Source organism: Xyrauchen texanus, chromosome 38, assembly GCF_025860055.1.
Source record: "Xyrauchen texanus isolate HMW12.3.18 chromosome 38, RBS_HiC_50CHRs, whole genome shotgun sequence".
Lineage (NCBI taxonomy): Eukaryota > Metazoa > Chordata > Actinopteri > Cypriniformes > Catostomidae > Xyrauchen > Xyrauchen texanus.
Window position 1 is genome coordinate 13148323 of NC_068313.1, and position 26926 is coordinate 13175248.

The window sequence follows — 26926 nt, forward strand, 5'->3', positions numbered from 1 at the left end:
CCTGGAACCGACTCGGACAAGTCTATTATTTTATCTGGACCTGGATCCGGCCGGAACACACAGACCCGTTTGAACCCCATCGGCACAGATCCCACAGCTAATTGCTATTAACAAGTTAATTTACAAGTTGTGAAAATATACCTTTGTGTCTCACCTAATGTAACGTTAGTAGCCTTCTCTCCTGTACCTGACAGTGACGCATACAATCCATCCTCCTTGCCAAGAAAGATATGCTGACTGAAAGAGCATGCATAATCCACTCATTATTTCAGCTTCAAAAGTCCAATTGGTGGCGGATGACAAACACGACTTTGCAGCTTTGTAGTTTTTTTGTATCTTGCATAATAAGATAACTTACACTGTTTGCCCTTTTGAACTATAACAGGGGTCGGGAAACATTTTTCAATAAGGAGCCAATTTTTTTATTTTTGGTTGATGCATTTTTCGAAAGAGTCAGACCACAAATGAATAATTTAATTAAGTTTGACTACTCAAAAACAAATAAATATGCAAATATTAATAGGCAACATGTTGCAATATGGAATTGAGTACACATGTTTGTGCTGGTCTCCATAAAATTACTTAATTTTACTTCTTGAAAAAATGTACTTCCCTTTTGGGCTGGGCGATATGTAAAAACATTTGAATGATAATTGCTTTTAAAATATCAATATCCGATTATATGGTCAATCCCCAAGGTTGGTGAATATTTTAGTTTGATTGATTTTGCTTTAAAAGTTTAATTAATTTATTGAAATACAAAAAACTTGAACAAAAGACATTTCTAAATTCAAATTGCACTTTAAACGAAAAAGCAATTCAAATAACGAAGTGATAGAAAAAATCTTCTATATAACCACCTCCTCAAATCCAAACATTTACCGGCTCCATTTGTCATCACGCAAGTGTCTGTATGCAGCAACAGGTGAAAATTACTCACATACAACTTAAGAACTAAAAAGAATTATAAATGTAAAGGTAATTATAATAATTATCATAATAAATATGCCTAAAAAAATATTGTGTTCCCAAAAAATGCTGCCAAATGTGTGTTCTTATCAAATGTGTTTGTATTCCATTTTGGTCATATTTATTCTGCCTAAAGAAAAAAAATAGAACTACATTTTAGGTTCAAGGTGAACGTGTCTTATTACCTTATGATTTAATCACTTTCGTCTTTGTTTATTTAATACAAATATACCTGTATATATTACTGAACCTGTAGAGTTGCGTTCACAATGTGTAAGAGCGAACTAAACTCGCAGTACCTCACGGGATGATCGGAGATCATTTGCAGCATTCTCATACATTATTCTTGCAAACAGTTTTCAGTTGAATGAAACCGAGAAAAAGGAGTGATAACTCTTTACATGCACTTGTTTCACAAGACAGGGTCCCGTTGTCATGTCTTGTCTTGTCTTGTCCTGTCATTATATGTTTTGTTCTTGTTCTTTCCCTCTACTCTTTCGCCATCTGCTGGCCTTTTCAGGTTACTTCTCCCCCTTTCTCTCTTCCTCCAGCTGCTCCTCATCTCCCCTTAATTCTCTGTTAATTCCCTTCCCACCTGTTCCCGCTGATTAGATCTCTACTTCTTTCTCTGCTTTCGCTGCTTTCGTTGTCTGAGTCTCACTTGTCAAACAAACCCGTTGTTTACACTTGTCGCTGTCCAGTCCAGTCCAGTCCAGTCCAGTCCAGTCCAGTCGGCATCCGCCTCACTACGTCCTTTTCTTTGATAATTATCTGGATGTATTTGTGTTCTGTTCAGTTCGCCCCGCGCTGCTAGAAGCCTGGTTCCCACGGTCTCGCCTCGATCCTTGTCTACCCCAGGGGAGTCTACGGCGCAACACTGCAACCCCCGGCTGCTGCCTAAGGGACACTCGCTAAAGGGCTCTGAAGAAGCTTCCTTTATTCGTCGCCCTCTCTGCGGGCTGTTTGTGTTAACCTTTACCTCTCAAGGAGAAGATTCTGTGTTCGTTATTGTGCTGCAAAGAACTTTCATTAAAGAACTATTTTTCTGTTACATCGCTCTTGGGTCCTCACTTACCTTCACAACACCCGTTGCACACCAAACAGCGAATCAGACATGAGCATGGCTTTTCTTTTGTCTGTTCTTAAAAATATAATAAGGTGTGTTTCTTCAAGCACGTCAGCATTTCTTGTCATGTGTCACTCCGAGACACTTTTTGCAGGTAGATGAGCAAAATTACTCATGCATGAAATGCATTTGGAGAGGAGCTTGTGAACTGGATTGAGTCTCATCGCATTTTGCGGGTGCTATATCACACCCTGTTTGCACGTAAAAAATAACGAACGTTCATAAAATAGCTCGTAGAAAATGCTCACAGCTAAGATCAATAGTTATTGGGAAACGAGTCCCAGACCTCTATGAATGTTCGTGTGTTGGAGAAACGCTTTCATTGCACTCAGAGCTCACTGCGCGCCATTGACTTAAAGCTTTGCAATCGCACACACACTTTTTGTTGGAAAGTTTAGAAAAAATGTTTCTAGTTTTAAAAAATCATGGGTTTTTTAACAAAGAGCCACATATTCTCGACCCCTGAACTATAACAACTATTGCTCATTCAGTGCTACGGCTGCTGACGTTAGCTTCCCTAATTTGCTGTCATCTGTGCTCTTGATCATAGATTTTAGATATACAAAGGGAACGAACTCCAACCTCAATATCTCAAAAATCGCGTCAACGCCAATAATGCACTTTGGTTTACGCCATCTGTAAAACACGATATGGCGGAATAAGTACCGCCTTCTAAATAAAAAAGACAATCATCAATTGGTAAAGTCATCTTGTCACTGCAGATGTTAAACAGACCCGGACCCGAAGTACAAGAATGGGACCCGACTCGGAACCGGCTGACCGTTTAAAAAATTGACCCGAACCCGTATGGATCGGGTCCCGGGTCGTCTACTGAAGACCTCTACTGCACATAGAACCTTTAGAACCATTTATATATATATACTGTATATATAATATTTATTTATTGGGAGGATGCACCATATACTGTATGTCAGTGATGCAACTTTTTATGTCCTAAGTTTTCTTTTTTTTCTACCAAGTTGAGTGAAAGTATTACATGAATTTCAGGTCTGCATGTTTGATTTTTATAAATATTTGAGCTAATCTGATCATATTAACCTACTGTTAAGAGTGCAGTACGCTCAGCTTTGTTTAGAGCATCATACTATGTTTCAGTCCATTCTGCCAAATTAAACCTTTTTTTTTTTTTTTATTAACTGTGAACAAAGTCCACAGATTCCATTTGGACCTATACATAAACTAAAGTTGACATAAGCACATTTTAAATTAAAAGGAGTGGCACTCAACTAGGTGTCAAGGATGACTTAATGCAAGGATATATAGGCTGCTTTTCACCTGTACCGCTCTATTGTCTGGTCTATCCTCTAGTATGTACATCTGAGAGCTGAGATCTTTGTATATAATGCAAAGTCCATCCCAACTGACCACCCATTTGATCTACATTGATTTGCTTGCCTGTGCCCTTGTTTAACCTGCACATGATTCATCAAGCTATCCTCTCTATAGTCTCTCTGTTGCACAATTTCCTCATCTGATCTCACTGAAATGCCAAAGTCAATCAGTAGACAAACCTTGCTGTCCTCCACATGCAACTCTTTTTAAGCACAGCTTATTTATTTACTTCTATTTATTCTTTCACTTACTACTTATTCTTTATATAATTATTAATATATAAATATAAAATATTTTATTTTATATAAAGATATAATATAACAATATAACATAATATATATATATATATATATATATATATATATATATATATATATATATATATATATATTGTTCATATAATTTCGAATTTGTAATTAGAAATGTGTACTTTAAATCGTCAACTATAATTGCTGTTTGCTGTGTTGTTGCATATTTAGCCTGTATTAATATATGTGATGCAATACCATTTCCAGCCACTAGAATACAGTGTGGTACCACTGAACGCACAAGCCGCCCTGCAAGCTTAGGACAAACAGATGTTAGCATGTGTTGTACAGATATGCGACTGACACATTAGCTGGTAGGTATTCAACTGCCTTTATTACGCATTTCGTGACGTTACAGTTCCCTGCTACGGTGGCCTCTTAGGACCCTAAAAGTCTCTCACAGAATATCCTTACATCTCCCTTATTCAGTAAACAAAAACAGATTCACTGTGCATTCTTTAAGCATAAAAATAACTAAATAATTTGGTGCCAGAGGTTGCCAGTACTTAGCACACCATAGGAGGACGGTCTTTACCACCGCCTCATTCAAGACAGACTGTGTCACGATTACTTTAGCCTAACCTGAGCATGGAACATGACTCAACCATAAGGCTATACATTACCTGGTGAACTCATGACCAGATACTAAGGCTCAACACATTTAATTTTTTTTTTTTTTTTTTTTTTTAATAACAATAAACTTGTATACCTCAACTGTGTAATAATGAGCTTAAAGTCGTCTGCTATAAATCAAGTCTGTCAGGGGCTTTTCTAATGCGCTCTGACCGTCTCTCTGGAGCTGCCTCTGGCTCCGTCATGACAGGTGCATTCTCCTCTAAAACCCCTGGCTGATTGTTTGTTGCTGTTCCATGCTGTGCACATTTGTCCCTGTACTCCTCTACTGAAGGAACTGCATTGCTGGCCTGTGTTTTAAGTAGCTGCAACCTGTTTCGTCTGACCAGAGCCCCGGTGTCCGTCTGGACTGCATAGGACCTCGGAGCCACTTCATTCAGCACTGTTCCAGCGCGCTGCCAGTCCTGTCTTTCTGTGTTGAAAACTCTGACTCTGTCACCCGCCTGCAGAGGTTGCATTGCTTTTGCTGTGCGATCAAAGTATCTCTTTTGTTTTTCCTTTAATTTTTTTCATGGCCTCCAGCACAGGTGTGTGGACTTGTTTCTTCACTGTTGGGATCTGTGTCTGTAGTCCTCTGCCCATGAGCAGTTCAGCCGTAGACTTCCCACTCGCCAGAGGTGCTGCTCTATAAGCCAGCAGAGCCAAATAAGGATCCTCACCATTCTCTGTTGCCTTTGTCAGAAGACTTTTCACTATTTGAACACCCTTTTCAGCCTTGCCATTTGCCTGTGGAAAGTGTGGGCTTACTGTGATGTGTTCAAATCCATACTCTCTGGCAAACTGCTTGAACTCCTGACTGGCATACTGAGGCCCATTGTCCGAGACGACAGTCCCTGGAATGCCATGTCGTGCAAAGCTGCACTTCATATGCTTAACTATTCCTGTTGCTGTTGTGCTCGTGAGCAAAGCCATCTCAGGATAGTTGGAGTAGTAGTCGATCATCAGTAAATACTCTTTTCCTCTGAAGTGGAACAGGTCCGTCCCAATTTTTTCCCAGGGGTGCTCCGCCCTCATGTCTGTGAGCAGCGGTTCTCTTTGCTGTCTGTTATGGTAAGTAAGGCAAGTGGCACAGTCATTGATCATCTCTGCTATGTCACGATTCATGCCTGGCCAGTAAACAGTCTGTCTGGCTAGTCTCCTTGTTTTCTCTATGCCCAAGTGCCCTCTATGCAGTATTCGGAGGATCTCCTTCCGCAGCTTTGTTGGGATGACTATTTGGTCACCTTTCAGCAACAGGCCATCAGCTACCGCCAACACATCCTGGAATGAGTAGTACTGCGGGCACGCTTGCTTTGGCCATGCATTTCGCATGTGCCATATCACTTTCTGGAGCTGGCGGTCCACTACCGTCTCCATTACTATTTTCTCTTTCAGGGTAGAGCTCACAGGTAGAGCCTCCACTACAGCATCCACGTGACCTCTTATGGCGTCATATTCCTCTGTGCCGTCTGTGTTCAGTCCTTGTGCTGGTCTGGCCCTTGACAAAGCATCAGCCACTACCAGGTATTTCCCCGGGTTGTATGACAGTTCATTGGTATACTTCTGTAGACACATCATCATACGCTGAATGCGTGGTGTCATCTCATTCAAGTGCTTTTTGCTGATAGTTATGAGTGGCTTGTGGTCAGTCTCAAGTTCAATGTGTGGCAAGCCAAAGACATAAGAGTGGAACTTGTCACAGCCAAAGACGAGCCCCAGACACTCTTTTTCTATCTGCGCGTATCTTTGTTCTGTTTCTGTCATGGATCGTGCAGCATAAGCCACTGGTTTCCAAGCCCCATCATGATACTGCAGCAAGACAGCCCCCAGTCCCGCTTTTGAGGCGTCTGTGGAGATTCGTGTCTTCTTACTTGGATCAAAAAAAAAACAACACTGGCTCTGTGCTTAAAATGTCCTTGATTTCTTTCCACTCTTTGTCATGTGTCTGGTGCCAGGACCACTCTGTGTTTGACTGCAGGAGCTGGCGGAGAGCAACAGTCTTTGCGGCAAGATTAGGCACAAATCTTCCCATGTAGTTCACCATCCCTAATGCTCTTTGTACCGCCTTCTTGTCTGTTGACTGGGGCATGTCAGTCACTGCTTTGATTTTGTTCATGTCTGGCTGTACTCCTGCCGGTGTCAGTCGATCCCCAAGAAACGTGACTTCTTGGGTGCTAAACTGGCATTTCTCCTTGTTCAATCTGAGCCCGTACTTGTGGACTGTCTGAAGTGCACTATGCACTCTGCTGTTGAGCTGTTCTTGGGTCTCCGCCCATATTATGACATCATCAATATAAACCCTGACCCCCTCCAGTCCTTCAAACACATTCTCCATTGCACAGTGAAAAATTTCTGGTGCTGAGGAAATTCCAAAGGGGAGTCTCTGATAACTGTAGCGCCCAAAGGGCGTGTTGAAGGTGCATAGGTCTGCGCTTGCACTGTCAATTTGCAACTGCCAAAATCCATGTGACGCGTCAAGTTTTGTGAACCACTGTGCCCCAGCCATCTCACTCAGGATCTCTTCTCTCTTGGGAATTTTATATTGTTCTCTGAGGATGTTTTCATTGAGGTCTTTTGGGTCCATGCATATCCTGAGAGCTCCATTTGGCTTCCTTACGCAGACTATTGAGTTGACCCACTCTGTGGCTCCCTTAGTGGTTGAATGACATTTAATGCCACCATTCTGTCCAGTTCTTTGCGAAGATCTTGTCTCAGTGGAACAGGAATTCGACGTGGAGCATGCACCACAGGTCTAGCATTATCCTTCAGTTTAATGCTGTATGTGAACGGCAGCACCCCTATGCCATCAAAAATATTGGGATACTGCACTTCCCAGTTGTCTGCTTGTGATGTGGTGACTCCTGCATTTTTCAGCTGCGGTGACTGTAGGCCTACTTTTCTCTCTGTCTTGGCAATGCTTAGAACACGTTTAACAAGTCCCATTTCCTCACAAGCTTGATCTCCCAGTAGGGAGTCCTTCCCTTCGGCACTATCACAAATGGTAGATGTCTCTTAATGTGCTTGTTCTGGACTTGTAATCTGCAGACGCCCTGTGTTTCAATCATTTGTCCATTGTAAGCTCTCAATCCCACTTTTTTGTTTTCTATAACTGGCTTGTGGCGCAGAGCTTTGAAGTCTTTTAATGTGATAAGATTTGCCATAGCTCCTGTGTCAAGTTTCATGTGAATCTCTGTGCCATTTACTTTAAGTGGCACAATCCACCTGTCTACATTTATTGTGTTCACACTAACTTCCAGCGTTGAAGTGCCCTTATTTTCCACAGTGACTGTGTCTGTATAGAATATGTCATCCTCATCATAGTCTTGCTCGCTCTCTTCCATCATATAAATTTGTTTCTTTTCTCTGGCAGAAAGGCACACTTTTGCAAAATGATTTTTTTTTCTGCACTTCGAGCACACCTTCCCATATGCGGGGCATTGCCTGAAGCGATGTTTCCCACCGCAGCTCCTACAGTTCATGACGTAGTCTGATCCTGTTTCACGTGCATTATTAGAACGTTCCCCCTCTGAGCGAGGTGCGCTAGCTCTGACCACCCTGTCTACACCCCCTGGTGCTTCAGTAGTAACGGATGGCTTCTCAAAAATCTTTATCTGTTTCTCAGTCTGTTCGCTAGCTCTGCACATTCTGATTGCATCTTCTAATTTCAGACTGTCCTACCTTAGCAGGCGTTCCCACACCTTTTATTGTGTATTCCAAATACTATCTGATCACGTAGTATGGAGGACTGCATGTCGCCATAGTTACAGGATTGCACTTTCAGCCTTAGATCAGTCACATGAGTCAAACGATTCATCTTGCTGCTGAACGCGGCAACGAAAAACATGTCTCTCGTATACTTCATTCTTTTTCGGACTACAGTATGCATCGAACTGCTCCAGAACTTTGTTCAGTTTGTTTTTATCTCCCACCTCTGTGAACTCAAACGTATTGTATATTTCTATCGCTTGTGTCCCTGCTATCGTCAGTAACAATGCCACTTTCCTCTCACCGCTCTTGTCATTGGTGCCAGTTGCAGTCAAATAAAGTTGAAACGCCTGTTTAAACTGTTTCCATGCATAATCAATATTTCCTGTGAGCTTCAATGGTTCTGGTGGTTTTATGACGTCCATCCCATCTTTCTCACACAGACATTAACTATTTATACTTTTACTCCTGGTACCATGTACAGATATGCGACTGACACATTAGCTGGTAAGTATTCAACTGCCTTTATTACGCATTTCGTGACGTTACAGTTCCCTGCTACGGTGGCCTCTTAGGACCCTAAAAGTGTCTCACAGAATATCCTTACATGTGTGTCATCAATTTGTTAATAATTTATCAGGAATTACTTAGCATTCCTCTAATTTGCTCATGAATATTCCACCAGGCCATTCACAGATTTGAGCAGTTATAAATGGCATTAGCAAATGCACACGTACCCACACACAAGATCAGCAGACATTCAGCTCCAGTGAGCACTTTGGAACTCAAACGCATTAGTATGTGCAACGCAGGCTAGGTAAACCGGTCCTAGGCCAGCTGAAATGAGCATCAGGTCTCTGGAGCACTTGTGAACAACAGCAGAATCAATGAGAAGAGGAAAATGCTGATGGGGGACTTTAGTCAGTCCTTAACCCCAGAGGGCAACATCAAATGAAGGCTGCTGATTATCTCACATGGAGTTTACTGTGAGAGAGTGTAAACCACAGCCAGATAAATAAACAATGGAGATCAAGTAGTATATTTTTATATAGAAATGTTATATGTTATTGATAGGAAGGCAAAGACCTGCTGGCAAAATCAAAGGCAAAATGAATTTAAAGGTGTTGTGAAAAAATAAATGAGCTTGACACAAATTAACATAATTGGATGAACCATTATTGCTTTGTTGGGCTGGTTACGGATTTCCAAAACGTAGGATGGCAGGGGAAGACTTATACATACATTTATACACATTTTTATACTTATATTTATGAGGAAAACACAGGTTGGTTAGGGTCTGTTTGGAATCTGAAAAGACCCCAAGGTCACTTTAATATAAAAACATACCTTTCATTATCTTAAGAGAACTTATAAAAATTATGTCAACTTGTATTTAACTACTATGTACTAACATTAAACTACATACATACAAAGTACATATTACTGTGTGACTACATGTTGATCTGAAAAATTGAAATGGCTACAGAGGTTGAGGTAAGTGTAGGTTTAGGAGTATTGGTAGGGTTAGTTTTAGGGCTAGGGGTTATGGGGTTAGGGGTTGTGTAAGGGTTGAGGTAGGGTTAAGTTAGGAGTAAGGTGAACAGTGTAACTACAGATGTAATTAAGTGCAGATACTTTAAATGTAAGTACAATGCAAAAACATATACATAATAAGTACAATGTATCAAATGACACTTAATATGATGTGGGTCCAACAAAGAAAACAGAACTTAGGGGGTTATTATGTTGTTCTACATGCATCTCAAAATAAACCATGTAATTTATTTAAATAAATAGGATTTTAGGAAATATTAATAAAAAATCGAATTCACTCTGCCCTAACTTGACACATCTAAAAGTTTGTTTCTGCAGTGTTACAGATCCGATTGTGCCGGTATTACTGATAATCTCCAAAATGGGAAACACTCCCGGTTACTTGCTCTGACTTTTCTTCATTTTCTCTCCCCAAATTTATCTCTGAAAATCTGACTTTCTGTGTATGATCTTTGTACTCTCTTTGTCTCTTGCTTTTTCTCTTTTCCTGTTTGAATGTATCTGGCTTTCACACGCATTTAGAGCACATAGGATTAAGAGATTGTTGACAACAAACAAACAGATTACACGGTCAAATGTTTATATAACACGAACGCTCTCTTCACAGTAGTGTAACCCTTATCATTAATGAAAACCATCTGTGTTTTGTTTGACCATAACCTATGTTCAACCTGTTGTATGTTCAGTGCACTATATGTAGTCTCAATATAGGTCAATGGAGTATACAGTTGAAGCCAGAAGTTTACATACACTTAGATTTAAGTCATTTAACCACTCCACAGATTTAATATTAGCAAACTATAGTTTTGGCAAGTCGTTTAGGACATCTACGTTGTGCATGACACAAGTAATTTTTTTAACAATTGTTTACAGATAGATTGTTTCACTTTTAATTGACTATATCACACTTTCAGTGGGTCAGAAGTTTACATACACTAAGTTAACTGTGCCATTAAGCAGCTAGAAAATTCCAGAAAATTATGTCAAGCTTTTAGACTGATAGGAGGTGTACTGACTTGGAGGTGTTCCTGTGGATGTATTTTAAAGCATATTTTCAAACTAAGTGCCTATTTGCTTGATATCGTTGGAAAATCAAAAGAAACCTCCACATTCATCTGCACAAAAAATAGCATGCAAGTATAAACACCATCGGACCATGCAGCCATCATACCGCTTCTGTCTCCTAGAGATGAAAGTAGTTTGGTGCGAAAAGTGCAAATCAATCCCAGAACAACAGCAAATGAATTTGTGAAGATTCTGGAGGTAGACAAGTATCTACATCCACAGTAAAATTAGTCCTATATCAACATAACCTGAAAGGCTGCTCAGCAAAAAAGAAGCCACTGCTCCAAAACCACCATAAAAAAGCCAGACTACAGTTTGCAAGTGCACAGTGTGTTGGGACGTACTGTTGCATCTCTAATCAAACTAATGCGCTTGGGTCATCGAGGGACCAATTATGAACTGTGCGGTACTGTATAAAAGGGGACTCTTGTTTCATGATTTTCTGGTTTATTAATTTAAATGTTTATTATTGTTTTTTGTTGAAAATGTTGAGACCAGTGTGGTAATTTTGCTTTCGTTATAGGAGCCGAGGCTTCAGGGCAGGCCGCTAGTAGGCCCTCACGTGCGGCGGTGGAGGTTTTGTCACGGAGTGCAGTGCGTTCATGTTTGACCTTATTGGAGTGCGTGTGTTGACATCTGTGCACAGGGTGGTAAGAGTGATTATAGGAGCCTTGTGCTCACTAAAATAGAGTACCTGCCATTGTTAAGCCTCTGCCTTCTTTTTGGTTCCTTTAAAAGTCGTGAATGTTGAAGGATGAATGTTGACCTAGTTTTTTAATGTTGTTTTTTTTAAGATTGTTGTTGACTACTTAAATAAAGCATTTGTATTTTTTTGTATCCACGTCTCCAGCCCTCCTTTCAAAAAACCCACGCTCCTGTGTGTCCTTTTGTAGGTGGTTAAATTCACCAGTATTAATATTTCTCTGGTCAAACAGGGTGGCGTAGTCTTACATATGTAGATGTAGTTTTCTCCTCTTAAGGTCCCGCTACAACAGGAAGACAAAGATCTTACTTTTTGGAGAAATGTACTTTGGTCTGATGAATCAAAAATTTAATGTTTGGCCTTATTGCCAATTGTTATGTTTGGAGGAAAAAGGGAGAAGCTTGCAATCCCAACCGTGAAGCTTGGGGGTGGCAGCATTATGTTGTGGGGGTGCTTTGCTGCAGGAGGGACTGGTGCACTTCACAAAATAGATGGCATCATGAGGAAGGAATATTATGTGGATATATTGAAGCAACAACTCAGGACATCAGCCAGGAAGTTAAATCTTGGTCACAAATGGGTCTTCCAAATGGACAATAACCCCAAGCATACCTCCAAATATGTGGCAAAATGGCTTACAGTCAACAAAAAAAGGTACTGGTGTGGCCATCACTAAGCCCAGACCTCAGTCCTGAAAAAGCATGTGCGAGCAAGGATGCCTACAAACTGACACTTTACACAGGTTCTGTCTGGAGGAATTGGAAAAAATTGGACAAAAGGCTACCCAAAGTTTTTGACCCAAGTTAAACAATTGCAATGCTATCAAATTCTAACAAAGTGTATGTAATAATAGCTGAAATAAATCATTCTCTACTATTATTCTGACATTTCACATTCTTAAAATAAATTAGCGATCCTAACTGACATAAGGCAGGGAATGTTTTCTACGATTAAATGTCAGAAATTGTGAAAAACTTATTTAGATTATTTAAATGTATTTGGCCAAGGTGTATGTAAACTTTTGACTTCAAATATTGGTAACGACAACATGCCCACATTTCCAATCATTGCAAGAAAGTATCTTGTGTGCACGCGAATGTATCTTGTGCACACTTGATAGTCATAGCTATTTTTTCCCCCAAGGACAATTTAGGGACTCTGTACACTTCTAACTGTTGCACACTATGCATCATTAAAAATGTTTAATACTCCAGCTTCAGTATTTAGCCACTGTTCACATTAAAATCTTAAGTTATGTCAACATAGCAAAACAAAAGTTTTAAAAAAGTAAACCATGATAAGGAGGGACATACCTATTCAATGGTGTAAGCTCTCGATGATTTGTCCCCAGCAGGCTTCAGTGAACAAGTCAAAAAGTGTGCATATTAAAATAAATATTGATTGATTATTATCCATTTACCTAAAAACATATTGTTATTCATCTCCAATTTTTTCCCACTAAATGATGTGTTCTGAAGTGCCAAAGCTCCCTTTATCCAGGCAGCCAGGTGGCGCATAGGAGCAAATCTTATTTTAAATATGGTAAATAAACCATACCTACCACAGTGCCCACATGAAAAGGATCTCCGCATACCACACCATATTAGGATATTAGCCTTATGAACTCCATATAATACTAAACTATTGATTCATTCTAGATGAATGTTACATTTATTATCCAAGTGCATCAATGCAGCCATGAACAAGTCTGTCTGACACATCTCCAACAATAGAACTGACATCAATTCAAGGTCAAACTGCTGTGCTTTAATGGTAGATGCCTATCATCCCTTTTGGTGATCATTCATTGTAGGAATTGTCTAGAACCCTGCCAAGCAAATTATATCCTTATCACTGCAGTGGAACCCCAAAGTCTTTGTTTTGTAAAACTCAGTAAGTACAGGCCTGGGATCAAGAAAACACTGCTGGTAAAAAATAGCTGTAGAGCAGGCATCCCAGCCGAGATATTTAAATATGGGTGTCAAGAAGTTTTTTTGCCTTGTATTTTGCCCATGTCATCATTTCCCTCGGACTACACTTCCCATAATTCCCTGCCCTCATCACTGCCAGCTGTTCCCTATTGTTCTAAACTGTGTTTCATTCACTCTAATTAATCCCTGTATATATAATGCCCTGATTTCTACCCAGCCCTTTTCAGTTGTTATGTGTTTTCCTTCAGTTCATGTTCCGGTTGCTATCTTGTTTGAAATGTTTGTTTTGTTTCCCAGTTGCTAGTCTTGCCCTGTTCAAGTGTTTACCCTGTTCTTGTATTTGATTTATTTTTATTAAATTAAGATGCATCTAGATCCCACTCTCATGACTTCCTTTAAACGTGACATAGACATTGTTGAGATTTCTTTAGAGCTTTTCTGCTTCCATCTCATCACTGTCTAGGAGAAACAATTTATATTAAAGTGATTTATTTTGTGATCTGCATATACTAAACACCACTGACAAACTTTACAAGGTTGAATCAAACGCTTGTTTCACCAAATCATTCAGCAAATAAAATCTCTCAAAGAGTCATGCAAGGTTTTTCTTTTGCAATCTCTAATTCATCTATAAGTAGATTAGCTCTCATCTGTCCTCTCTGTCTGCCCCTGCTTGCAGGGCTAAATCAGGCCAAAGCATTGGCGCCTGGGGCCCATCCCTTTGAAAGCTGCTTCCTGCGGCATGCTTGACTTCTGTCAGAAAATGGCTTTTTGAAATGCATCTGACATCCACTGGAGAGTACAGCGATGTAAAAATGGGGGAAGGAAGGGAGAGTAAATATATCTGGAGCAAAGCATATTTAAATCCAGCCCCAGGATTTTGAGGCAAGAATGACCTTTAGAAAGAATATGATCAGCTCGATTTCAGCCTGTTATGCTCATTACCAGCTTGATTAGGTTAAAGCTCAAGACTTCCTTTAGGTCCTCAAAAATACAGAGAGTTACCTTGGATAAAATGTTAACATTTGTTAATTTAAAGTTCACCCAAAAATTAAAATCGCAGTAAATTGTTTTGAACTTGTTTGATCTCTAGTGCTATCACGGCTCATAGCATGCACATACTTTCACAACCAGCACAATGAATGCGATATTGAGACCAACATTACAGACTCTGCTGACCTGACTGAAATAAAATGTGTCCTGTATTCTGTTGAGCTCCTTGTCATTTTTTTGGAGCAAGAGGATGAACCACTTAACAGAAATGTTGGAGAAACCGTAAACTCTTAACAAAGAGATGTCTGAACATGTCTCTTTGATGATGAGCCGAACATGTCCACAGAGACCTTTCCTTCATTATAACTATTAAACCAATGTCAATCAATTTTAGTGAGTACTTGGACAAAATCTTGGATTATGGATTAAAAGAAGCTATTTTGGCATTGTTAAATCTTTAAATCCCTAGTCTAGATTAATTACCCAGTTTAACACATTTGAAAAAAAAAAAAAAACACTGTCCACTTTATTTCCCTTAAAACGTCCATCGGCAAATTGTCCACAATGACAATGAATACAATTTGTATGTTGTGTTTTGATAGAATTAAATGTTTGGAAAAACAAAGAAAAAGTGATACTAAAAGTTCATAATGGGTCAGGCCTGTGGCTTGGTGGTTATATTGAGCCATGGTGCTTGTACAGGAAATTTGAGCATGAATCTGGCCTGCAATATTTAAACAAATAAATAAATATAATAAGGTTACCTTGACGTAGAACTATAGACCTCTAAGTATCATAATCTGTATAAAGCAAGTCCCAAAAGCAAAGAAACTCCACAGTTTTTTTTGTCTTCTTTTAGATAGAATCAGAAGATTAGAAGTCTCTCACTCAAACTCTGGTTATGGATTTGCCCAGAGATTTCCAATGAGAACCTGTCTTTAATTGAGCAACGCTTTGAACAGCATGTACTTCTGACATCAACTCTTCAAATAGACTTTCATACAGCATCCTCTTTTTCAGCAGGAGATGGAGTGCTTAAAAAAGATTTTCTGACATAAGCAAAAGCTTAAAAGTGTGTGTAATAGTTGGCTACAACCTTTGCGTTGTGTTATTAACTGTGGTATGACACATTTTGGAACACATCAACTTTGGAGCTTATGTATCTATAAGTGCCTACATTAACATTCTTGCATAAAGTATGTTTCCACCTTAAATATAAAAATACTTTTCATCTATTTTTGTGGACTATAACTAGGAAAGTTATCTACATAATCATAATTTGCAGAAAACTATTACTAAAAGATGAAACTCTGTAAATATTAGCACTACTGAGCGGAATCGATAGTGTTTTTGTATCAGACAACATTTGCCCTATTACAAGCAGCAGTAGAAACCACCTGTAAACATTTGTGGCACCTCAGGGAATGCCATACGCAGAACAATAATGATTTGGTTTTGCATGGGCCGACTTGAGCTGTGTCCAGTTCAAATAGAAAGCAACCACTTTGTGACCCAACTTGCCAAATGTAGACTGACCCCACTTGTCCAGTAATGAGCCTCTGGTAAGGTCAAATAGATAGAAGAATTAATATTGATACAGCTCACTGTGGCTGGTGAATTGCCAGGAGAGCACTTGAGAAGCCTGGCCATCTGGAGAAGTGATTATTGGCTGAAGCTTTCAAGAGAGTTGAAGGACTTGATCAAATAATCTACCAAATTTGGGGTTGAGCTTGACACTTGATTAATAGATAATGCTAAAGAAGTAGTTATTCACTGGGACTGAATATCCATACTTCCAGACTATATTTTATGCCAAAAAACAGTATGCCAATGGAGTAGTATGTCAGAATCATCTTGATTACTGTCGTAACCTCGTTCCCTGATGGAGGGAATGAGACATTGTGTCGATGAAGTGACACTATGGGTCGATCTTGAGAGCCCAAAACACCTTCAGATCTTTGAGAAAAGGCCTATGAAAATTTGCATCCCACTCCCCCGACATATTGGTATAAAAGGGAGGCCAGCAGGCAAGTTCATTAAGGTTTTGCACTGAGGAGCCGAGACAAAGTCCCAGCCTTTACAGCGGTAAAGTTCTGTCTGTGGCAAGAGGGACACAACGTCTCGTTCCCTCCATCGGGGAACGGAGGTTATGTTCCCCTTCTGTCACTCACTCAACATCGTGTTGATGAAGTGACACCCTAGGTGTTCCTTATACGAAATGCCACAATGACTGAACTGGTCACGTGAACTGCCGATGCAGGTGTAGCAAAGCTAATATGAGCATAGGAACATATGCACTCGGGCTGCCCAGAGCCTCCCCTAATGCCCCAAGATGTTGTGTGCTTCATCTTGGGGGGGGGGGGGGGGGAGTAGACGTACCAATGTGGGAGCTGCCATCCTTTTCTCTCTAAGTTTTCTCTCCATAGAAAAACAGATTCATCTGGGGCCTAAAAAATGCTCATAGAATGCGCCACGGAAGGCTCCTTTTCCGTTCCTATCCTTTCAGGGGGAAAAGACCCCACGGAGGACATACTCTGCCCCGAAGAGGAGGGGAGGGTAAAGATTGGCAAATACACCATACGGGCCCAATGGCCAGACATGGGAGAGGCGCAGTGGTAAGTCCTGCTCATCGTAGTGGGGGAGTTTCTATAACACAGTGACTGGGGCAGAGAGGGCTCTGCAAAGGGAGATGCAGGTATACCACAAGGAAGGGGGAGACTGTGCTGCAGAAGATACATCACAGGAGGTTAAAAAGGGTACTGAAAACCTGTGGAGCACTTAACTCGGTACAGGGCATGTAGCACAATTACTTGGTCTGACCACGAACTCCTCCTAGTAGGAAGGAGGAGTTAGGAGGAAGAACATCCAGGGTTCACAAGTCCAGAACACACATGGGAGAGAATGGTGCATGGCTTTTCCTTCTTGGAGAGGAAAGGCGCTATGCATAAGCAGTACACCGGGCACTGACTGGACCTGGTAGGCCAATGCTGTGGTGTCCACAATCCAGTGGGCACTTGATCCCTAAAGGGGGTCATGGGAACCTTGGGCAAGTAGCCCGGTCGGGGTCTCCTACAGACCGAAATCTAGGCACTCTTCGCTGACAGAGAACGCTTGCAGGTCCCCGACCCTCTTGATGGAAGTGAGCGCGATCAGGAGGGCAGTCTTCAGTGAGACTGTCTTTAACTCAACTGACTTGGGGGACCGAAGGGTCGGACCATAGAGAGGTCCCACGAAGGAAAGAGGCACGCCTAGGAGGGTTCAGCCTCCTGGTGCCTCTCAGGAACCTGCTTACCGAGAGACTTTCCTTGAACCACATCATGGTGTGCTGCTATGGCAGCTATGTAGACCTTGAGAGTGGAGGGGGACAGCTGCCCATCCAACTTCTCTTGCAAGAAGGCAAGCACAGACACAACTGCACAACTCTGGGGGTCTTCATCCTGGGAAGAACACCACTTAGTGAAGATACGCCACTTCAGGGAGTAGAGCTGCCTTGTAGAAGGGGCTCTGGCCTGAGTGATTGTGTTAACAACAGCGGGCGGTAGACCTGTTATGTCTGCCACGTCCCGACCAGGGACCAGACATGGACAGGGACAAGCCGAAGGGAAGGACCTTGTACTGATATGCCTGACTGTCAATCGCAGATCATCTCGGCTGGAGGTACAGGCTCTATCGTGTCCTTCCGTAGAAGGATGTCAATCTCTGCACACAGAATGGTGGCACTCTCGTTCTTCACCGACATGAATAGAACGGCGTGGAACAGGGGCGTATACCTGCTGAATTTAATTACATAGCTGAGTCTGACAGTTCTGGCCAGCTAGCGTGATGGGTTGGGAAGCAATAACCATGCGCCCAAGCTCTGGGCGAGGTGGGATCACATCCGACATTCCTGGGGGTGGGGCCTCGCAGAGGGTGGACAAGGGAGAGCTGCATCGGTGAGCGGGGCTCCGACTCAAGGCGGGAGCTCCGAGGGGACCCTCCAAGCACTTACCTTGCTTTGTGCGTCCGTCACAAGGTGGGCCGGCAACTGAGGATGAGGGCCTCTCAGGGCATCACCGGCGGCCAGCCGGGGATGTGGTTTGTGTGGTGCAGTCATCCACGAGAAGGTAGGGGGCCGCGTTCGTGATGTCAAGGCTGTAATCACCCGGTGTTCGGTGGCCACGGGGGCAGCGACCTGGACCCGGAACCTGAGGAGATAGGAGACTGCTCTTTTCTTGACAATGTGGGTACTGCAACCCATGTGGAGTGTGGCAAACAGAAAATAAGAGAACAAAAGATTTACCTCCCAGCCCTCCACTGGGGGAGGGAGTGGTCTGTATACCAGCTCCTGGGTTCCTGCAGTCAGCTCCTTCCTCAGGTGGCCCATGTCGGGGATGCTTGTGAGCCCTTTAAGGGGTCTTGGCAGCCATCTGATAAGCGGGGGACGTCGCTGTCCTGCGGGGTGCTCAACACCATGGGCGTGTAGTAGGTTCGAGCTGGGGTGGAGCCGGCTGGGTTGCCAAAGGGGATGCCCTCGGCAAACAGACGGGGTGCGCACTCTTGAGCCTCGCTGGGGCAAGATGTGCTATATGGCCTCCGTCTCTTGCTTCACCGCCGAGAACTGTTGGGTGAAGTCCTCGACGTTGTCACCGAAGAGGCCGGTCTGGGAGATGGGGCATTAAGCAAGTGTGCCTTGTCTGCCTCCCTCATCTCAGGCAGGTTCAGCCATAGGTGGTGCTCCTGGACCACAAGTGTGAACATCGCCTGCCCGATGGCCCGCATTTTGATCCTCATTGCTCAGAGGGCGAGATCGGTTGGCGAGTGCAGTTGTTGCAGCACATTGGGATCAGAAATACACTCATGCAGATCTCTTAGCACATTGGCCTGATGGATTTGTCGAAGGACCATGGCATGCAAGGCAGAGGCAGCCTGACCGGCAACGCTGTAGGCTTTCGTTGCCAGAGACGATGTCGTCCTACAAGACCGGGAAGGGAGTGCCGGCCGATTCTGCCAGCTGGCGCTGCTCAGCGGACACAGATATGCCGCAATCAACTTATCCACCTGGGGAATCATGGCATAACCCTTGTCTGCCCCACCATTAAGGGTAGTGAGGGCGGACGAGCTGAAGAATCGGGTCCGTGCAGCAAAAGGTGCCCTCCATGACCGCGTCAGCTAATCATGCACCTCCGGGAAGAATGGACTGAGAAACCAGTCATCCAACCACGCATGATCAGGGGCGGGCAGAAGGGTTCCACTCAAGCCTGACAATTGTGGCGGCCCGGGAATGCATGGCAGTGAGTTCAGCATCTGCTTCAGACCGAGCTGCCACACCCGAATGCGGCATGCTGTGGGGTGGGCAGCCCACGGGGAATTACCCTGCCATACCGTACCTAGTGAAGCCCGTGAAACGTCTCCAGTGTCAGACACTTTACAAAGATGTGTCTTTTTAAAGACGTGCCTTCATAGACACAACATCAAGTAAGTGACAGAAGGGGAAATTCAGTTTTCATTTCATTCAGTTACTGTTTCTGCTGAGATTCTGAAGTACAGATCAACTTGACTCTTTACGATCCCATAATCCTTAGGTGACATAAAATTCAAAACGCTGAATTTAAAATAATGGCGGTGAACCTGTGAGTCGGATGGCTCTAATCAACTGTAATTGATATACTCTACTGTAAAAAATGTAATGTAAATATACCCAGAAATTTGTTTCTTGGGCTTAAATGGTGCTTGTTTAACAAAACTAGAGCATATTATTTACGCGGTTGTTTATCATATATCCGGGTCATGGCTCAAAGCACACATTAAAAGCCACATCCCCGGATGACGTACGTATGTCTGACATCTGCTCACATGCACACCTAAAAGAAAATAATTGTTTTACCAGTCGTAGTGTGTCGAAGGACACTTTTCTGTTAAAAGAAGTGTGTCCTTTGTAAAGTACAGTACATACTGTGACAGTATAGGGTTTCGGATGCAGAGACTGATTTTGCAACAGTAGCATTCCATGTCTCTTAAACAGGCAGTCCTACCTTAAACTAATGCCATTAGTTGAGCCAGAAGTTTACATGTCAGTGGACTTGGAATATAGTTTAGAATATCGTTTTGTAACACTTTTATGGTGCTTATATGTTTTTTTTATTTATTTGGTTTTATTTATTTATTACTTAATTTATTTGTTTAGTCTATTTACAGTTGGGGCTAATCAGACGAGGCCACTATGAACTGTGTGGAAAATAACTGATTAAAAATTATGCTTTGGAGTTCAATAAATCTATAAACTTACACACTTTCACCTTTAAATCACATTAACTGCATGTATGAAATATCGGTTTTGCTTTCAGAAGTTTTAAATTAGTCAAATGCAGAATCAAAGCAGCCCTTTATGCACAAAACATGAAACCTCTGATTTCATGAAAGCCCTTCCCACTGATAGGTCGAGAGTGAGACTGCATCAATCACAAGTCTATTCTCCTCAGTGCAAATTGAACTAGCTTTATCTCATGGGCCGATCTCTTATCTCTTGGCCCTGGGATTTACATAACAAGCACAGCGAGGGTGACAAGTTGATGAATTAATGTGTTGCGACTGTGAGCGATGGAAACTTTCCACGTGAACTCTGTGTGTCATGTTGAACATGGCTGATAAAGAGTGAGGTAAGACAATGCTCCACCAAGAACCCTCTCGTATTAGCATGTTCTGCTCTTTTTTCACCCTTATGTAATTTACAGCTATCTTAACCCTGTTTAACACATGCTCTCTCCCTTGACAGATCCTTGACAAGATTAAAATGAGTCAGGTAGTTAGTATAGGAGATATGTGTGTGTATCCATCAATTAATAAATGTCAAAGGTCATTGTCAGCATGCAAGCAATCGACTCCAATCCTAGAGATGTATTCTAGCTAAGAAGATACCCTGACCTGTATTGAGTATTGTGTGAGCTTTTGTGTAAATGTTCTATTTGGTGTCTGTGTAATACATTATAGAAGACAGCACTGTTGTAATGCACAGTAAGAACGATTCACATATCACATGCCTTTTCTGTCATTATAGCAAATAAGCACTGGCACTGAGATTTCCAACCTACACAAAGGCCACGTTCACACAGCTACATAAAATGGTTCAGTCCTGGGTTCTTTTTTTCTGTATTTTCATAAACGTCTAGGTTAGTGTTCTAACCCCGTTCCCTGATGGAGGGAAGGAGACGTTGTGTGGATGTAGTGACACAAGGGGTCACTCTTGGGAGCCCCAAACACCTCTGATTTTTTAGAAAAGGCCAATGAAAATTGCCGAGTTGTATTTGCATCCCACTCCCCGGGACATACGGGTATAAAAGGAGCTGGCGTGCAACTACTCATTCAGGTTTTGGGCTGAGAAGCCGAGACAGAGTCCTGAAAATCACAACGGGTAGTTACGTTTTGTGGGAGTACAACAGTAACCTAGACGTTTCCTATCTGTCACTCACTCAACGTTGTATCGATGAAGTGATACTAGGGTTCCCTATACGAAATGCCACAAACAGTTGAACTTTGTTATGTGGATCGGCAGTGCAGCTGCAGGCAGGCCACTGCGTGCCAAGTAACCGCCATCACAACCTTCCCAACACACCATGGACGTCATAAGGACCCTCACCCCACCGAAAGCATAAAAAGGGGAGTGGAAGAGCTTTTTTTTTTAATTGTGGGTGCCGCAGCCTTTCAAGCATGTGGCAAACTCAATAAAAAATGGAACCAAGGGTTCTCCCTCTGGCCCTCCACCTGGGGATGGAGTGGTCTTTCTACCACCTCCAAATGTTGCATGAGTGTCCTCACCTCTGGGTCGCCCATCTCAGGGGTGCTTAGAAGCCTTCCTAGGGTTCATGGTCACGGGCCGTGAGACAGGGGCATCAACTTCCAACTCAGGCTGCAGTGGAGCCAATGTTGCCACTGCAGGAAGGTCGCTGCAGTGAAGGGCAGACGGGGTGCATGATCTTGAACCACGGCGGGGCAAGATGTGCTGGAGTACCTCTGTCTGCTGCTGTACCATCGGAAATTGCTGTGTGAAGTCTTTGACAGTGTCACCGAAAAGGCCAGCCTGGGAAATGGGGGCATCAAGAAGGCAAACCTTATCGGCATCCCTCAGCTCGACGAGGCTGAGCTAAAGATGGCGCTCCTGGACCACCAACGTGGACATCGCCTGCCCGAGAGCCCGCGATGTGACCTTCGTCGCCTGTAGGGTGAGGTCAATCACCGAGTGCAGCTCCTGCATTACTCCTTGGTCAGGACCACCACAAGTGCACCGCAATCGCCTGCTCTACCTTGTGAACGTCCGTGTAGCCCCTGGTCACCCTGCCGTCAAGTGTGGTGAGAGCAGCAGAACTTGAAAGCCCAGTCCGGGCAGTGAAAGGTGCCCGCCACAACTTCTCTCAATAAGTTCTTCATGCACTTCTGTGGGGATTGCCATTAAGAACTGGACCAGAGCAAGCGCATTTGAAAAGAATCATCAATGTTATCAGCTTCAAGGTGAGGCACATACTAGCTATGTTATAAAGAAGTAATATTGTAATGTATCATATAAAATAAATTCATTAAAAATAAGAATACAACATTAATAACATGGGAAAATAAATTAAATATATAATAAGTATCTGCAAAGAACAACAACAAATGTAAGTCATCACATTACAGCATAGATTACATTGCTCCTTGCTGGGAAACAAGTGACCGAATTGACCCCCCCCCCAGCGCTAATCGTCGCGTTCTTGTGCTTGTGGGCAGAAGAACCGTGGTGGGGAGAGCTGGAGTGGCTTTCCCTCTAAGGAAGGAAAGGCGTGATTTCAACGTGGCCATGGTCATGTATGTCTGGAGCCCAGACATGTTAGCCAGCGATCGTGACCATCAGAAGCGGAGAGATAACGACCGCAACGAGGAACTGCACATAACCGGAAAGGCATCTTTAACTTTGGTTACTCATTCATACAGTATTAGATCCATTGCTGTAAGCTGTTGTATGAACAGGGCATGGAAACTAACACCTGAAAGTACGGTTGTCAGTCCTAAACACTGACTGTGTGGCCACTTTTGCACACAGTATTTCAACGTCTTATCCAGTTTAACCAGGCACAAAATGTTTTGTCAACACGGCACCATATTTAAATTGCCCTTATCACCCTTTCAGTGCAAACAGGATTCCATTCTATGTAACTTAGGCTTATTATGGCTAGAACTTTATGGCCCCTGCACACTTCAGTCGAAACTGAACGACGAATGGGTGTGACGTCATTTAGAAGAAAATCTGGCCACAAAGTGTCTTTGAATCCATTTCGGTGGTTCGTAACAGCTTGCCAGGGCAAATTTTCAGGAAAACGTACTACCGGCTGCTAAAATCTTTGATACTGCCGTTGGTCCGCATTATTTGTTGGAGTGACCTGGAGCTCCACCTACTTCGAGGCAGACAGGTAATTCCTGTTCAGTCAGTTAAGATCAATCAACATGAACACAACAGCATGCAGTTATTAGTGAGCCCATGCAAATTTACCTATATTTGTATGATCGTTCGTATAGAGACATTTTCCAATAATATGTTCAGAATATGTCTATTTTTTTTAATTAGTCTACAAAAGGAATCAAAACTACTTAAATACTCTTTAAGTGCCAATTCACTCATGTTCCAACTGCAGCTGAAAGTCATTCACACATCTGCCCATCAGCATGCTTTTGTCTGTTTTCTACTCATTAAAACTCTTTTATACACCCATCTGTGTAATAGTGTCAGTGTCATCATAAATTGCAGTATCAGAGTGTAATCAGCACATATTATGTATGTGTACCCTATAGCATGTTAGTGTATTAGTGCCATGAATGCACAAGATGAACATTATAAATTGTTATAGTGCATATACTGTATATTCCTTTATATTATCAGTGAGTAGTTAAACAGCTTATTTTACTGATCTCTTGTGACTTCTATTCATAGAAAGAAGAATGAAGTCAATGACAACACATTTTAATGTCACGTCAGTTAATGTTTTACATATAGTCTTGAGCTTCCTGTTATTTAAATGCTGCTCTAAATGCCTCGCCCAGCAGCGTGGCGGGTGTCTGAATGTCCACAAAAAGTCGTTGCTCAGCTGTTTTGAACAAAGAAGCCCTTTGCCGAGAGTGTGCTGGGGCCTTTATTCACAAAATTGTTATTTGCCTGCTGCAATTACTGACCAAACAAAAAATTGTGCCATGCAAATTGCGTTTGATTCACATAATTCATAAAACACAATTTTACACTGATTATGTTTAATGAGCTGAAAACATGTGTGTTCATGTAAACACCTTAAAAAGTTTCCCTTTCTCGACAAAACCAATCAACACAGGTAGATTTCTGTCCATTACCCCGATACACTGAACGTGCCTGAACACTTTTACTGGCGTTCTTACTGGCTCATCCAATGTGTGCAAATGTTATGTTCAGAGAATAATCTCATGATTTCAAGTCTTATTTAAACAAAGGTGACCAGATTTCTGAAATGAAAAACGGGGACATTTCTAGTTCAGTAGTAAATATGTCATTGAAATCTCACGTTACTTATTAATAAAAAAAGGGGGACAATTCGGATGTTATGTATTTTGACCATGGTGAATGTAGTAATGTGGTGAACTATTGTATATCATACTCTGTTAAATTAGGTAAAGTTGATCGTTTTTAATTGTCTTCTGTTACATATGAGTTCATTCTTTTCTACACTGTATACAGTAGATGACATTGTGGCATAAAGGTGAACTAAACAAACATTTATAAACCATAATTGAAAAAAGGAACTCTTGTAGTTGACTCCCCAGCACAGGGGATTCTACCCTTGGTCACACTCTTTGCATCACTCTTTTTAATCTTTTCTAAAATTCCTTCTCTTCTCCTCTTTTCCTTTACCTTTACCTGGCACTTTCCTAAAAACTAACTAACTTGCTTGCTGGCAAACTGGCAGAGGAATTTAAAAAGAAATGAGCTCACTTGACCACCATTTCCCTCAGCATTACATCTGAAATCATATGAAACACGTATGTCCCATATCAGGGCCTGAAATTTATTTCTGAAGGGGGTCTTAGATGCTTCATATTGTTGGGGATTTTTCCACTTTGTAGTCATGACACATTGATATTCAATATTGTATAATAACAATTATTATTATAATTACACTATTTCACCTAACTGTTTCTATCAATTATCTCATATGGTATCTCCTATGGACCTGTTTTTTTTAATTATATCTTTTATTTTAATCAACTCAATTCGGTCACGTTTCCCAGCAAGGAGCAATGTAATCTATGCTGTAATGCGATGACTTATATTTATTGTTGTTTTTGCAGATACTTATTATATATTTCATTTATTTTCCCATGTTATTAATGTTGTATTCTTATTTTTAATGAATTAATTTTATATAATACATTACAATATTACTTATTTATAACATCGCTAGTATGTGCCTCACCTCGAAGCTGATAACGTTGATGATTCTTTTCAAATGCGCTTGCTCGCTGGTCCAGTTCTTAATGGCAAAACTAGTGCTAACAAAAACACACTCATTCTTGGTGAATTATGCTCTCTGTTTGTTCTTTTAATTCTCATCTTTTTCCATACCTGGAAAATAGTGCTATTATAATGCAATGTAGGAATGATTAGCATTTCACATGCTTTTCCTACCATTATGGATAAAAAAGTATAGGCACTGATATTTCCAAACAACACAGTGTCTTTGTCGCACAACGCACCACATGAAAATCACATGGGTGCAATCTCTTCTCTGTCTGCATCTGAGCAATTTCAGGTTAAGAGAATGTTTTTATTATTCTAAGTGGGGGCAGGCAAGCAGGCCGTCAGTCCTACTGCATCGAAAACCATGGGCCGAAGAGCAGCGACAGGAATAAGAGGGAGAAATGAATCAGAGCATTCACCACTGAAATGTCAGAGCAACCTTGGTCCTGTTAACAAGTTCCTGTTAAACAGCATTATTTTCATCCATAATATTTTTATTTTTATCTTCCCTTCAGGCGTTTTTCGGCATGCTTCTCACAAAGCAGCGGAAATGTAAGTAAAACGTATTTGCTGTTTATGGAGGGGTAAATTTAAAACTTTGCCCTTGATTACTCAAATATGGGAAATAAATTAATTTACACCTCATGAGAAATATTAACCCTGCTTTTTTGGTGCTGTAGCAAATCACCTCATATAATTCCATCTACAGTCTGGCAAAACTAATGTGAGTGGTGCTTGCCCGTGCAGTTACTGTATATTGCACATAATTATGTTGGCACATTTCCTTATTCTATGCAAGTTTGCTGTTTCTTTTTTATTATATGTTGGGTGATCTATACTTTTAAAGTCTGCCCTGACTAGCCAAATATGGGAAGTCAGGAAATAAATTAATTTACACTTTCATGAGAATTCTGAACATATGGTGCTCAAGAAAATCGTATCACATTGATTCGCCTGCAGTCAGGGTAAAGTGTTTACGACTGATTGTCTGGGCAAGATGAGAGACTGTGTGAAAGTGAATGAGTGAGTGATGCAGTGCCGCTTGTTTTAAATTATTTGGGGAGGAAGTGACAGTTTTATGGTAACTATAGGTGCCTGGAGAGTTCTGAGAGTCAAAAACAT